This window comes from Tamandua tetradactyla, chromosome 2 (assembly GCF_023851605.1).
Source record: "Tamandua tetradactyla isolate mTamTet1 chromosome 2, mTamTet1.pri, whole genome shotgun sequence".
NCBI lineage: Eukaryota > Metazoa > Chordata > Mammalia > Pilosa > Myrmecophagidae > Tamandua > Tamandua tetradactyla.
Genome location: NC_135328.1, coordinates 28,607,685 through 28,622,669, shown reverse-complemented (window position 1 = coordinate 28,622,669; position 14,985 = coordinate 28,607,685). Strand labels below are relative to the sequence as shown.

The 14,985-nt window shown below is 38.5% G+C and overlaps 1 protein-coding gene and 1 pseudogene across 3 annotated transcripts in view; one reads left to right on the top strand and one right to left on the bottom strand.

Annotated features, from left to right (window-relative positions):
• The window catches only part of PALM2AKAP2 (PALM2 and AKAP2 fusion), a 544,302-nt gene that overhangs the window by 516,140 nt on the left and 13,177 nt on the right, over positions 1-14,985 (bottom strand). The gene's annotated exons all lie outside the window — the stretch shown is intronic.
• On the top strand, positions 7,299-7,571 carry LOC143659488 (non-histone chromosomal protein HMG-17 pseudogene; annotated as a pseudogene).

Here is a 14,985-nt window from a genome sequence, read left to right as displayed (position 1 = left end):
ACTTGCACACCAGGGCTCCATGCCCCAGGCTTGTGTACATGCAGAGCCACACTTCTCTCCTCTCATCTGGGCATCCATGCATCCATGCACTGACCTCTTGACCTATGCACCCCACCCCACACTGCCCCACATACGTGCACACCCTTGTCCCACCCCACCACCTGCACAAGTGCTGGTACCTGGCAGGTACTCATGTGTACAACTGTGGCACATAACCCTGCCCTGCACATGCATGCACCCCTGCCCACAACCCCACACCTGCACACCCGCTTCAGGGCCTCACCCACCCAACATCACCCACTCCTGACCCATGTCCCACAACCCCCACAACCTGTGCCCCAAATAAATAGAAAAATAGCAGATATCACAGAGATTAAAGATGCTGTTGAAAAAGTTAAAAATATATTAGAGGTATCAACGGTAGATTTAAAGAAGCAGAAGAAAAAACAGGTGAGCTAGAGTACTAGACAATTGATTTTGAGCATAGAAGAAAGCAAATGGCAAGAAAGATAGAAAAATTTCAATTGGATCTCATGGAAATGATGGACAAAACAAAGCACACAAATGTAAGAATCATCGGTGTCCCAGAAGCAGAAGAGAAGAGTAAAGGGCAAGGAAGACTAAGATTGGTTCTCAGGGGAAAACTTCCCAACCCTTATAAATGATATAAATACGCAAATCGAAGAAGCCCAACAAATTTCAAGTAGAATAAATCCAAAGAGGTCTGCCCCAAGACACATACTAATCAGTCTGTCAAATGTTGAAGAAAAGTAGAAAATCCTGAAAGTGGCAAGAGTAAAACAATCTACCATATTCAAGGGAAACCACATAAGACTGAGTTCAGACTGCTCAACTGGCACTATGGAAGCGAGAGGGCAGTGGTATGATATATTTAAGATCCTGAAAGAAAAAGGCTTCCAGACTAGAATTCTGTACTCGGCCAAATTGTTCTTTAAAATTGAGGGAGAGATTAAAATTTTCTCACACAAACAAATGCTGAGATCATTTGTTGACAAAAAACTGGCCCTACAAGAAATACTAAAGGGAGTTCTGCTGGCTGAAAAAATAAAGACAAGAGAGGGAGGTCTGGAGGGCACAGAATTGAAGAGTAACAGTACAGGTAACTAAAAGGATAAAAAGAGAAAGATCTCATAAATCAAATCTAAAGGATAAAATGGTGGATTCAAGAAATGCTTTACAGCAATAACTTTGAATGTTAATTGACTAAACTTACCATTAATAAAATAATGATAATAATAGTACCATTAATAAAATAATAAGAAGGACATTATTATTAACAAAAGGGACAATTTACCAAGAAGAAGTAACAATCATAAATGTTTATGCTCCCAATCAAGGAGCTCCAGAGCACATGAGACATACTTCGGCAAAAGTGAAGGGAGCAACAGGCATTTCAACAATAATAGTAGATTTCAATAAACCACTCTCTTCTACAGATAAAACAACCAGACAGAGGATCAACAAGGAAACAGAAAACTTAAACAATCTGATAAATGAATTAGACCTAACAGACATATATAGGTTGTTACACACCAAAACACCAAGATATACATTCTTCTCTAGTGCTCATGGAACATTCTCTGAGAGAGATCATATGCTGGGGCACAAAACAGGTCTTTATAAATTTTAAAACACTTAAATTATTTAAAGCACTTTCTCTGATCACAATGGAATAAAGCTAGAAATCAATAACCACCAAAGAATGAGAACTTTCACAAGCATATGGAGATTAAATAACACTCTTAAACAACCAGTGGGTCAAAGAAAAAATTGCTAGAAAAATCAGTAGTTATCTGGAGATGAATGAAAACCAGAATACAACATATCAGTACTTATGGGATGCGGCAAAGGCTGTGCTGAGAGGGGAAATTTATTGCCCTAAATGCTTGTATTAAAAAAAAAAGCAAGTAAAAATTGAGGACTTAACTGCTTAATTGAAGGAGCTTGAGGAATAAAAGCAAACTAACCCTAAAGCAAATAGAAGAAAAGAAATTTAAAAATTAAAACAGAGTTAAGTGAATGGGAGAACAGATAAACAACAGAAAGAATCAATAAAATCAAAAGTTCGTTCTTTGAGAAAATCAATAAAATTGATGGATCACAGGCAAGGCCGACAAAGAAAAAAATAGAGGATACAAATAAACAAAATTAGAAATGAGAGGAGGTATTACCACAGACTTTGAAGAAATAAAAGAAATCATAAGAGGATTCTATGAACAATTATATGCTAACAAACTAGACAATGTAGATGAAATGGACAAATTCCTGGAAACACAAAAACAAGCTACACTGACTAAAAAAGAAACAGAAGATCTCAACAAACCAATCACAAATAAAGAGAGTCAATCAATCATCAAAAAATCTTCCCACAAAGAAAAGCCCAAGGCCAGATGGCTTCACAGAGGAATTTTATCAAACATACCAAAGAGAACTAACAGTGATCCTGGCTCAAATTTTTCCAAAAAACTGAGGGAAAAGGAACACTACCTGTTCTAGTTTACAAGTTGCTGGAATGTGATATACCAGAAACGGAATGACTTTTAAAAAGGGGGATTTATTAAATTGAAAGTTAACAGCTCTAAGGTTGTGAAAATGTCCAAATTAAAGCAAGGCTATAGAAATGTCCAATCTAAAGCATCTAGGGAAAGATACTGTGGTTTAAGAAGGCTGATGACATTCAGGGTTTCTCTCCTGATTGGAAAGTCATGTGGTAAACATGGTGACATCTGCTAACTTTCTCTCTAGCTTCTTGTTTCATGCATCTCTCCTGGGGTGTGTTCCCTCTTCATCTCTAAAAGTCTCTGGCTGCATGGGCTCTTGTGGCTCCTGTGTCTCTGAGGCTTTTTCTAAAATGTTTCCTCTTTTAAAAGATTCCAGTAAACTAGTGAAGACCCACTTGGAATGGATACTACATATACCCCCTCTAATCAAAGGTTAATACCCACAATTGGGTATGTCATATCTCTGTGGAGATAATCTAATCAAATTTCCGACCTACAGTGCCAAATAGGGATTAAAAGAAACAGTTGCCTCCACAAGATGGATCAGGATTAAAACATGGCTTTTCTAGGGCACATAATCCTTTCAAGCTGGCACACTACTTTAACTCTTTTATGAAGCTAACATCACTTAGATACCAAGCCTGATAAAGATATTACAAGAAAGGAAAGCTATAGGCCAACCTCCCTAATGAATATATTTGCAAAAATACTAACAAATCGAATCCAACAACACAATAAAAGAATTATATACCATGACAAAATGGGGTTTATATCAGGAATGCAAGGATGGTTCAACACAAGAAAATCAATTAATGTAATACAGCACATTAACAAATCAAAAGGGGAAAAAATCACATGATCATCTCGATTGATGCCAAAAAAGCATTTGACAAAATTCAGCATACTTTTCTGAAAAAATAACTCTTTAAAAGGCAGGAATCAAAATGTAACTTCCTCAATGATAAAGGGAATATATGAAAAAAACATACCCAGCATCATACTCAATGGTGAGAGATTGTGAGCTGTCCCCCTAAGACAAGAATGAAATAAAAGACGCCCTCAGTCACCACTATCATTCAACACTGTAGTGGGAATTCTAGTTACAGCAATCAGGCAGGAAAAAGAAATAAAAGGCACAAGTTGGAAGGGAAAAAGTAAAACTTTCATTATCTGCAGATGACATGATACTATACTTGGGAAATCCTAAGAAATCTACAACAAAGTTACTTGAGCTAATAAACAAATTCAGCAAGGTGGCAGGATATAAAATTAATGTGCAAAAATCCATAATGTTTCCATACACAAGCAATGACCTAATTGAGAATTCAATTAAGGAAAAAACTCCATTCAAAATAGCAACTAGGGCAGGCCACAGTGGTTCAGCAGGCAGAGTTCTGGCCTGCCATGCTGGAAACCTGGGTTTGATTCCCGATGTCTGCCCATGTAAAAATTTAAAAAAAAAAAATTTTTAAAAAGCAACTAAAAGTATCATGTATCTAGGAATGAACTTAACTAGGGATATAATAGACTTGTACACAGAAAACTATATAACATGCTATAAGAAATCAAAGAAGATCTAAATAGATGGAAAGGCATTCCCTGCTCATGGACAGGTAGGTTAAATGTAGTTAAGATGTCAATTCTACTCAAATTAATCTACACATTCAATGCAGTACCAATCAAAATTCCAACAACCTACTTTGAAGACTTGGAAAAGCTAGTTATCAAATTCATCTGCAAAGGAAAGACTCCCTCAACAGATAAAAGCATCCTAAAAAAGAAGAATGAAGTGGGAGGATTAACACTTCCTGATTTTAAAAACTTATTATAAAGCCATAATGGTCAAAACAGCATTGTACTGGGTCAAAGATAGAAGTATCAACCAATGGAATCAAATTAAGAGCACAGAAATAGATCACCAAATCTATGGTCAACTGATCTTCAAGAAGGCCCCCAAATCTACTGAACTGAGACAAAATAGTCTTTTCAATAAATGGACATGAGAGAGCTGGATATCAATAGCCAAAAGAATGAATGAGGACCCTTACCTTACACCCTGTACAAAAATTAACTCAAATTGGATCAAAGACCTAAATATAAGAACCAGTACCATAAAGCTCCTTAAGAAAATGCAAGGAAATATTTTCAAGACCTAGTAATATGAGGTAGCTTCCTAAACTACAAAAGAAAAAATAGATAAATAGAAATTCCTCAAAATCAAATGCTTGGACTTCCGGAGAAGATGGCGGCTTAGTAAGACGCGCGGGTCTTAGTTCCTCCTCCAGAAAAGCAACTAAAGAAACAGAAACAATACAAAACAGCTCCCGGAGTCACGACAGAGACCAAAAAAGACAGCGTACCCCATTCTGGAACGGCTGAACGGGTAGGGAGAATCCACTGCTGTGAGATACCTGAGGGGTGCACGTTTTCCCGGCTGGGGTGGCTGGCGTCTGGGGTCCCCTCCACGCACGTGGCTCCCCGGTCTGACTGGGAACATTGGATAGCGGGGCCCTCCCGTCACGCTTGGCGTCTCGGGCTAGCTGGGCAATTTGGACCGGCACTCCCCCAAGCCACGGCCAGCGACCCCCGCCTCCACGCGTGGTTTCCCGGGCTGACTGCCCCGCAGACAAACGACCGCCACGAGCGCCACCTACTGGGCAGGAAAAGAAAAACAGAGCCCAGAGATTCCACAGAAAAACCTTTCAACCAGCTGGGTCCCACACCCAGGGAGATCTGATCAAATGCCCAGACACCAGCAGAAAATAATGGATGACGCTCGGAAAATTGAAGATATGGCCCAATCAAAGGAACAAACCAATAGTTCAAATGAGATACAGGAGCTGAGACAACTAATGCTGAATATACGAACAGAAATGGAAAAACTCTTCAAAAACCAAATCAATAAATTGAGGGAGGACATGAAGAAGATATGGGCTGAACAAAAAGAAGAAATAGAAAATCTGAAAAAACAAATCACAGAACTTGTGGGAGTGAAGGACAAAGAAGAAAAAATGGAAAAAACAATGGATACCTACAATGGTAGATCTAAAGAGACAGAAGCTACAATTAGTGAACTGGAGGATGGAACAACTGAATTCCAAAAAGAAACAGAAACTATAGGGAAAAGAATGGAAAAACTTGAGCAGGGAATCAGGGAACTGAATGACAATATGAAGCGCACAAATATACGTGTTGTGGGTGTCCCAGAAGGAGAAGAGAAGGGAAAAGGAGGAGAAAAACTAATGGAAGAAATTATCACTGAAAATTTCCCAACTCTTATGAAAGACCTAAATTTACAGATCCAAGAAGTGCAGCGCACCCCAAAGAGAATAGACCCAAATAGGCGTTCTCCAAGACATTTACTAGTTAGAATGTCAGAGGTCAAAGAGAAAGAGAGGATCTTGAAAGCAGCAAGAGAAAAACAATCTGTCACATACAAGGGAAACCCAATAAGACTATGTGTAGATTTCTCAGCAGAAACCATGGAAGCTAGAAGACAGTGGGATGATATATTTAAATCACTAAAAGAGAAAAACTGCCAACCAAGACTCCTATATCCAGCAAAATTGTCCTTCAAAAATGAAGGAGAAATTAAAACATTTATAGACAAAAAGTCACTGAGAGAATTTGTGACCAAGAGACCAGCTCTGCAAGAAATACTAAAGGGAGCACTAGAGTCAGATACGAAAAGACAGAAGAGAGAGGTATGGAGTAAAGTGTAGAAAGAAGGAAAATCAAATATGATATATATAATACAAAAGCCAAAATGGTAGAGGAAAATATTATCCAAACAGTAATAACACTAAAAGTTAATGGACTGAATTTCCCAATCAAAAGACATAGAATGGCAGAATGGATTACGACCCAGCAATACCACTGCTAGGTATCTACTCAAAGGACTTAAGGGCAAAGACACAGACGGACATTTGCACACCAGTGTTTATAGCAGCATTATCTACAACTTCAAAGAGATGGAAACAGCCAAAATGCCCATCAACAGACGAGTGGCTAAATAAACTGTGGCGTATACCTACGATGGAATATTATGCAGCTTTAAGACAGACTAAACTTATGAAGCATGTAATAACATGGATGGACCTAGAGAACATTATGCTGAGTGAGTCTAGCCAAAAACTAAAGGACAAATACTGTATGGTCCCACTGATGTGAACCGACATTCGAGAATCAGCTTGGAATATATCATTGGTAACAGAGACCAGCAGGAGTTAGAAACAGGGTAAGATAATGGGTAATTGGAGCTGAAGGGATACAGACTGTGCAACAGGACTAGATACAAAAACTCAAAAATGGACAGCACAATAATACCTAAGTGTAATGTAACTAGGTTGGAACACTGAATGAAGCTGCACCTGAAATATGGTTTTTTGTTTGTTTGTTTGTGTGTTTGTATCTTTTGTTTTTGTTTTTTTCTTTTTCCTTTTTATATATATATATATTATTAGTATTATTATTTTAATTCTCTTCTCTATATTAACATTCTATATCTTTTTCTGCTGTTTTGCTAGTTCTTTTCCTAAATCGATGCAAATGTACTAAGAAATGATGATCATACATCTATGTGATGATACTAAGAATTACTGAGTGCATGTGTAGAATGGAATGATTTCTAAATGTTGTGTTAATTTCTTTTCTTTTTTTTGATTAATAAAAAAATTAAAAAAAAAAAAAATCAAATGCTTGATCCCCGGACTAAGCAAAGCCCATGCACTGCTACATCTTGGTGTCCAGTACCTACATCCCAATGCTGTAGCCACCATGCCCAAGAGAAAGGCTGAAGGGGGTGATAAAGGAGATAAAGCCAAGGTAAAAGACGAACCACAGAGAAGATCTGCAAGGTTATCTGCTAAACCTGCTCCTCCAAAGCCAGAACCCAAGCCTAAAAAAGCCCCTGCAAAGAAGGGAGAAAAGGTACCCAAAGGGAAAAAGGGGAAAGCTGATACTGGCAAGGATAGGAATAATCCTGCAGGAAATGGAGATGCCAAAACAGACCAGGCACAGAAAGCTGAAGATGCTGGAGATGCAAAATGAAGTATGTGCATTTTTGATAACTGTGTACTTCTGGTGACCGTACAGTTTGAAATACTATTTTTTATCAAGTTTCATAAAAACGGAGAATTTTGTTTTAGTTTTTTTTAGCTCTGTTGTTAGCACAAAGAACACTTCATTGTTGTTTTTGGGGGAGGGGGCAAATGTCACTAATAGAATGTCTACAAAGCTGGATTAACATAGGAGAAAACACTGTTCTTTTGAGAGACTTCATCTTTACTTCCAAGATACTGGATTCCCTGATGGTGATACACATTAGTCACCTTGGCACAAATGCCTTGTAGTAGGGAAAACTAAAATTCATTTTTACATCCTCATGTCCTTTCCTCTTTTCTCAGCCTTCAGCATAGACTTGAGTTCCTGAAATCTGTTGAGGCCTGACCCAAAAAAATTACCAGAATGTCAGACAATCTGGACTTTACAGTGATGCCCCTGAGATGGCATCCTGCAAAAGAGCAGCGAGTTCTTGTTTGGTTGTGGATCTTCAAACTGATAAATCTGCCGTTTTCATTTCATTTCCTAAAAGTCAGGGTTGGCTCGTGAAAAGTTGTCAAACAGCATACTAAACGTTAAATGTCAGCCCTCATGCTAAACTTTCTTTGTTCAGAGCATCAAATGAAGACTTCATTGGTTCTTATAGTGGCTTTCTGATTTTGCTATTCCACTGAAGAAGGGAGTTTGGAAGTTGTTGTATACTGTTACTGACTGTCTGCCCAGGTCTTGCCTGAAATACTATGATTGTTTATGAAAAATATCTTTAATAAACCTGGATACAGTTTGGCTTGGGAAAAAAAACAAAACCTTTTGTGCCTCAAAAGACTTTGTCAAAAAGGTGACAAGGCAGCCAATTCGATGGGAGAAAATATTTGGAAATCACATATCTGATAAAGGCTTGATATTCTGTATACATAAAGAAATCATATAACTCAGCAACAACAAAACCAATTATAAAATGGCCTAAAGCTATGAATAGGCATTCTTCTGAAGAGCACATACAGATGGCTCAAAAGCACATGAAGAGATGCTCATTCTTATTAGCTACAAGGGAAATGCAGATCAAGGCTACAATGAGATACTACCTCACACCTATGAGAATGGCTGCTACTAAACAGGAGACTACAAATGTTGAGAGGATATGAAGAAATTGGGGCACTTATGCACCCCTGGGGGGAATGTATAATGGTACACCTGCTATGGAAGACACTTTGGCAGTTCTTTAGGAGACTAAATATCCAGTTGCCCTGTGACCCAGCAATACCACTATTCAGTATATACCCAGAAGAGATTAAAGCAGTGACACAAGCAGACATTTGCACACCAATGTTTAAAGCAGCATTATTCACAATCACCAAAAGATGGAAACAATCCAAGTGCCCATCAACAGTGGATTAACAAAATGTGGTATAGACATACGATGGAATATTATGCAGCAGTAAGATGAAATGATGTCCTGAAGCCCATGACACAATGGATGAGCCTTGAAGACATAATGCTGAGTGAAATAAGCCAAACACAAAAGGAAAAATACAGTTATGATTCCACTTTTATGACCATGGTAAAGTTAAAATCAGAGGCTTATAATACAGAATATAGAGGACCTACGGATACATGGAAGCTAGAAATGGGTGAACAGTTAGCTAATACGGTTGAACTTAAATATAAGGAAACAGATAGAAGTGAAGGCAGTTTCCTAGTGGGTCTACAAGTAATATTACTGTATTGAAGGTGAACATGATTGAAAGGGGTTGTATAGACCCATGTGTCCCACTGATTAACACTACAAATAAAAATAAGTTCTTGCATGAACTACCACAAAGATATGAATCTTGTACAAAGAGTGTGTAAGTTCAGGGTTTAGGGGGAAAACTGCTATTGAATGCTATGGGCTATGTTTAACAAAAAATTGTCAACTGTACCACAGCAACACCAGGGGTTAATACGGTAGGAGGGACAACAGTTTAGGGGAGGTTTGGATTTTCTACTTGGTAAGGGTGTGGTTATTGGTTATCTTTCTCTTGGGAACAATGAAGTGATCTAAAATTGAGAGTGCTGATGGACTGTTGACTTTCGACATTATATGTGATGCTCAATGAACGGAGGTGGCTGAATGATGCACTAACTGAGAAGTAGTTTGGCAAACAATGGTGTATACATATGATTGATATTGTGCTGCTACAAAAAGGTATGAAGTTGTGAGACATGCAATGTTGTGAATGAACCTGTGAGACATTTGGTGAGGCAAAATAAGCCAGAAACAAAAGAGCAAATTTTGTATGGTCTCATTTAGAAAATACTTAGAAAACAAGGGCCTAGATTTTAAGCTCTTATAGCAGTCACATTTAGTCTGGAGTAGTAATTGTCATTTAGAGATAAGAATGAAACCAATCAGGTCAGGATTAAGGTAATTCAGAATATAGGGGTAAGGAAGAGATTGTCGGTATTTTAGAACTTCATCTACTTTTTGAGACCAAAGGAAGAAAGGTTTATTTTGTCCAGAACCAAAATTTTCTGCAGCACATAATCTAACTCAACCTGTCTGGAAGGATCACTTAAACAATCCAAACACAGGGAACCCAGAATAAGAATAAGGGACTTTAATCCTGTATACCTTAACGTGACACTTGACAATATCCCAGGGAATACTAAGGAGATAATCAAGAGTTTTTGGCCAAGTCCCTTGAGGGATGGGAGAAAAAAATATGGAACTTGTAAACTTTACCACTGGGGAAACCCCTGATACTGCGTCAAACATTAGGACACCCAATCAATAGGCCAAGACCTTGCTCTTGAAGCGTGCTCTTGTGAAGCTTATGTGTGTAGTCTACCTATACTTATGCCTAAGTGTTGCTTCCAGAGAACCTCTTTTGTTGTTCAGCTGTGGTGTCTTTCTCTCTAAGCCTAAACCTGCAAAAGTGAACTCATTGCCCTTCCCCCACCATGGGAAACGACATCCAGGGCTGAAAGTCTTCTGGCAGCATGGGAGATGACTCCCAGGAATAAGCCTAGCTCTGGCAACATGAATCAACAAAGCCATCCCGACCAAAAGAGGGAAAAGAAGTCAGTGACTAAGAGAGTTCAAATAGAGTTGAGGGGCTACTCCAGAGGTCACTCTCACACAAGCTTCAGTTAGATGTTGCTACCTACCACAGCTTTCCAAATCCCCCCCCCCCCAAAAAAAACCATTCCTGCCAATTCTAAAGAATACCTAGGGCATTATATAAGATTCTACAAAAGTTCCATGCACTAGGGTAACTTTCTAGAAACCTACAACCTCCAGATGGGTCCCTGGACCAGATAAGTCCTGAAATGCAGAAAAGCCATTCTCTTCAGAACATCAGCTAGTTCTATCCCTCGTCCCTTATTACTGACAGCCCCTTCCCAACATGGAAAAGTTAGAATACCCCTAAACAGTAGAAAAAAGATCAAAGGTGATGGTGGGGTTATACAGAGAAGGTAGATTTTAACAAATGAGTATGATTACTGACTCACTCTATTTATATTTCTTTTAGTCTCGAGTATCTTTGAGCAGCTAGAAGTAAAAACCTAAAATTACGGACTTGTAACCCATACCGAACTGAAATCTGTTCTACAACTAATTGTTGTGATCTGATTTGAAATTTATTGCTTTTTTTATACGTTATTCTTGACAAAAAAGAAAATAAAGCCAATTGTGATGATATATGCACAGTTACATGATGATACTATGAACCACTGACCGTATACTTTGGATGATTACATGGTAAATGAGTATATAATATATATCAATACAAAATTTTAAGAGAAAATTTCAATAGTAACAAATCCTGTACAGTGCCTACAAATAAATCTTATCAAAATATGAAAATACTTTATGTGGCAAACAATTATGATAAGCACATTTACAGATTAATGTTTAACTCTATGTGTCTCTACAGAAAATTCTCCTATGGGAATAAAATAAAGCAAAGGTCTTTCAAAAAACACAACAAATCAATCAAAAAAATGTTAACATCCAATCCCACTCTTCACTACGTCCATCTTCAAATACATATTTTATGTTCTAACATGCTAAAAACGCTAGTGGGCTGACTCCATGCTGTTGTTTCAGAGAATTAATTAAACCAAATAAAGCAGAATTTTAATGAGCATTTAACACTTTGCAAAGATGTGAATCAGCTCTAAGCAAAATCTTGCATCCAGAATTGTAGGACATATAGATTCTATTCTACTTGAAAATTATTTTGTAGCATTAAAATAGCTTTTTATAGAAAATTTAGATTAAATTTTCATATAAATATAATATATATAATACAAATGAAGCAAATGTATTTAAAAGGAAAAAACTTTTTTAGAAAAATAAGTTCATTTCAACCTAGTTATCAGTGAACTTTTAAGGACAAAACCCAAGAAGATATCTTTTTAATGTGACTGGAGGTGTTTTGTGTCTTTTTTTGATGAATTTTAATTAAAAAAATTAACCCTCAAATGCCCTCTGTATTTCCCACAGAATGTAAGGGTACAGGCCTAGTTGAATGAATGGAAATGCGCTCATATTATTTTACAGGGAATTCAGTAATGATGTCACAAACAGTTAAATTTCTTTCACATTTATTGGTCATTAGCTAATTTCACTTTTCTCCCACTCTCAGTTCTGGTGATCTGACTTCATCCCTCGTTTCATCCCTCTTGGATCTATCAGTCAAGGCTCTAGCTTGCTATCTGGATTTGCCATTTATACAGTTCTACTCCTCTTTGGTCTAGCACCCTCTCTAGTGAATACTTGACAGTTGACAGCGGGTTCCAAATCAATAGCCAGGATAGACTGACAAGAATGGTGACCCAGAGAAAAACTACATATAAGAGCCACCCCACCAAAACAGCACAACAGGGCTGTATCAATTAGATAGAATTCTCTGAGTACAAGCAACTGATGTCAGCTCTGGCTAACCTTTGCAGGAAAGAAATGTTTTGGAAAGATATGGGGTCTGTCAGAGCACTAAACAAAGAGCTGAAGCACTAGTTTTGGGGAAGGACAGAAGCCAGGGCAACTCCAGGTATCTAAGTAGCAGGAACCAGTGGAAAATCTCTTCATTGTTTCACAGTTGGGGTGAACAACCTCCAACAATGATCAGAGTTGGGGTCATTCAATTAAAGATTTATATACCCTCCCCTGAACCCAAAGGAAGAGTGGAGGAGAGACAGAAATAGAAAACAAATAAAAATATGAGTCTGTGGCCAGAAGAAGAGAATGATAATGGATAGGTAAAAACAACAGCTGTCCCCTGAAGGGAGACACAGGCACTGATGCCAGAATAATGACCCTCTGTTCTCTACTAGAAGGGCTTGTAGACAGTCTGAGAAAGGAGCTAAAAGCTATTCATTACATGTCATTGGCAAAGCTCTGGTTACCAATATGTTGACTCAATCCAAGAGTGATCTCGTTTACACCCATGGCCTTAAACACCATGCATAAAGTGATGATACCTTAATTTATAACTTCAACTTTTAACCTCCCCCAACACTAGACTCATACAGCCATCTGCCTTCTCAACATTTCCAGTTGGATATCTAATAAACCTCTCAAATTTCTCAACATTTCCACTTGTATGTCTATGATGGTTAGGTTCATGTGTCAACTTGGCCAGTTGATGGTGCCCAGTTGTCTGGTCAGGAGAGTACTGGCCTGATCATTATTGCAAGGCTATTTCATGGGTGATTTATAAACCAGAAGGCTGGTTTATTAAATCATCAGTCAGCTGATTCCATCTGTGATTGATTATATCTACAATCAACTACAGTGTACCTTCTACAAATCCAATCAGTTGTTTTTGATACAATCAGTTGAAGACTCTTAAGGAAGAAGAGAGAGTTTGTACTCTTCAGCCAGTCAGCCTCTCCTGTGGAGTTCATTGAGACCCTTCTTTGGAGTTGCCAGCCTCACGGCTTGCCATATGGATTTTGGACTCTTGCATCCCTTTGGCTGCATGAGACACTTTTATAAATACCATATTTACAAATATTTCCTGTTGGTTCTGTTTCTCTAGAGAACCATGACTAATACAGATGTCTAATAAACATCTCAAATATAACACGTCCTCAGAACAAATCTTGTCATCCCCACCTCCAACCAAGGTCCGTCTCTTAGTAAACGGCAATCATTTATCAACTTGCTCAATCAAAACAATCTGGCGTCCTCCACAACTCCACTCTTTTTGCCAAAGTACCTGTAAAGTTCACACAAATATTCTGTGAACTCATCTTCAAAACATATTCCAAATCTGACAATTTCTCACCATCTCTACCAGTCCTAGCCACCATCATCTCTTTCCACAAACTTCTAAGGGCAGGGAGAACTCAGGTTCTAGCACTCAGTTACTCAGCCTCTTATTCACCAGTAAAAACCCAGCTGACATTCCTTCTACTTGACTTCTGAAGACCCAAACCTCCAAAACTTTCCTCCTCTGAGTCTGGGCCATTTCACTACCCTAATTCCCTCCTCCACACAAGTCTTTCTCTCTCTGTCTCTCTTTTTCTCTCTCCTGTTCCTTTCCCTCTCCCTATCCTTCTCCCTATCCTTCACCTTCTTCCTCTCTCTCTTTCCTCAAGACCCCTGGGGTGATTACACACACACACACACTCACTCACACACACACCCCCCATATCTACTTTCACCTGGACCAACCAGAGTCACCACACTAATAGCTTGCTGCCTCTATGCAAAGCTTCCTTCCCAGCCCCCAGATGTGAGAGCTTAGAGAGTGTGAACAATTTTCCTCCTCAAGAAACCAATTGCTCATAATATTTCCCAGCCTAGATGAGGCCATCAGGATGGTGGGTGGAGAAGTAAACAATCCTAAACTGCAAAGGATGAATGGCTGCTTTTCTCCTGAATTTGGAACAATTCCAAAGCAAATGGGAATTTCTTCTTGAAAAACATGATAGTGAACTACAGAGATCCTGGCCTCACAGCTTTCTGACCTTAAATGTGACTTACATTTATCCCTTTTATAGATTAAGTTCCTTCAATGCACAAGAACTTAGGCCATCCAACAATGAAACTGGAGTAGAGACAAATGAAGGTTACTCTGATCTAGGCTGAATGGAGTGAGAAGAGATCACTTAGCTCCTAAACTCAACTGACTGACAATATTATTGCACCAGGGTTGTTTTTATGATGAGATCAAGAGTTTAAGGAAGCTGAGATGAAATGAAGGGAATGAATCTTCTGTTCTCAACAATACAGAGTCACTATCCTTCAGGCTGTCATTAGCAATCCTAAATTTGAACCATCTCCTCAGATGTTGAATCTGACCAGTTCTCACTATCTGTGCTGGTACAGGTCTCCACCAAATTATCATCAAATCTCACCTGCCACTTTGTAACTTCCTCCTCACAACCATCCCCTGCATTCACTTTC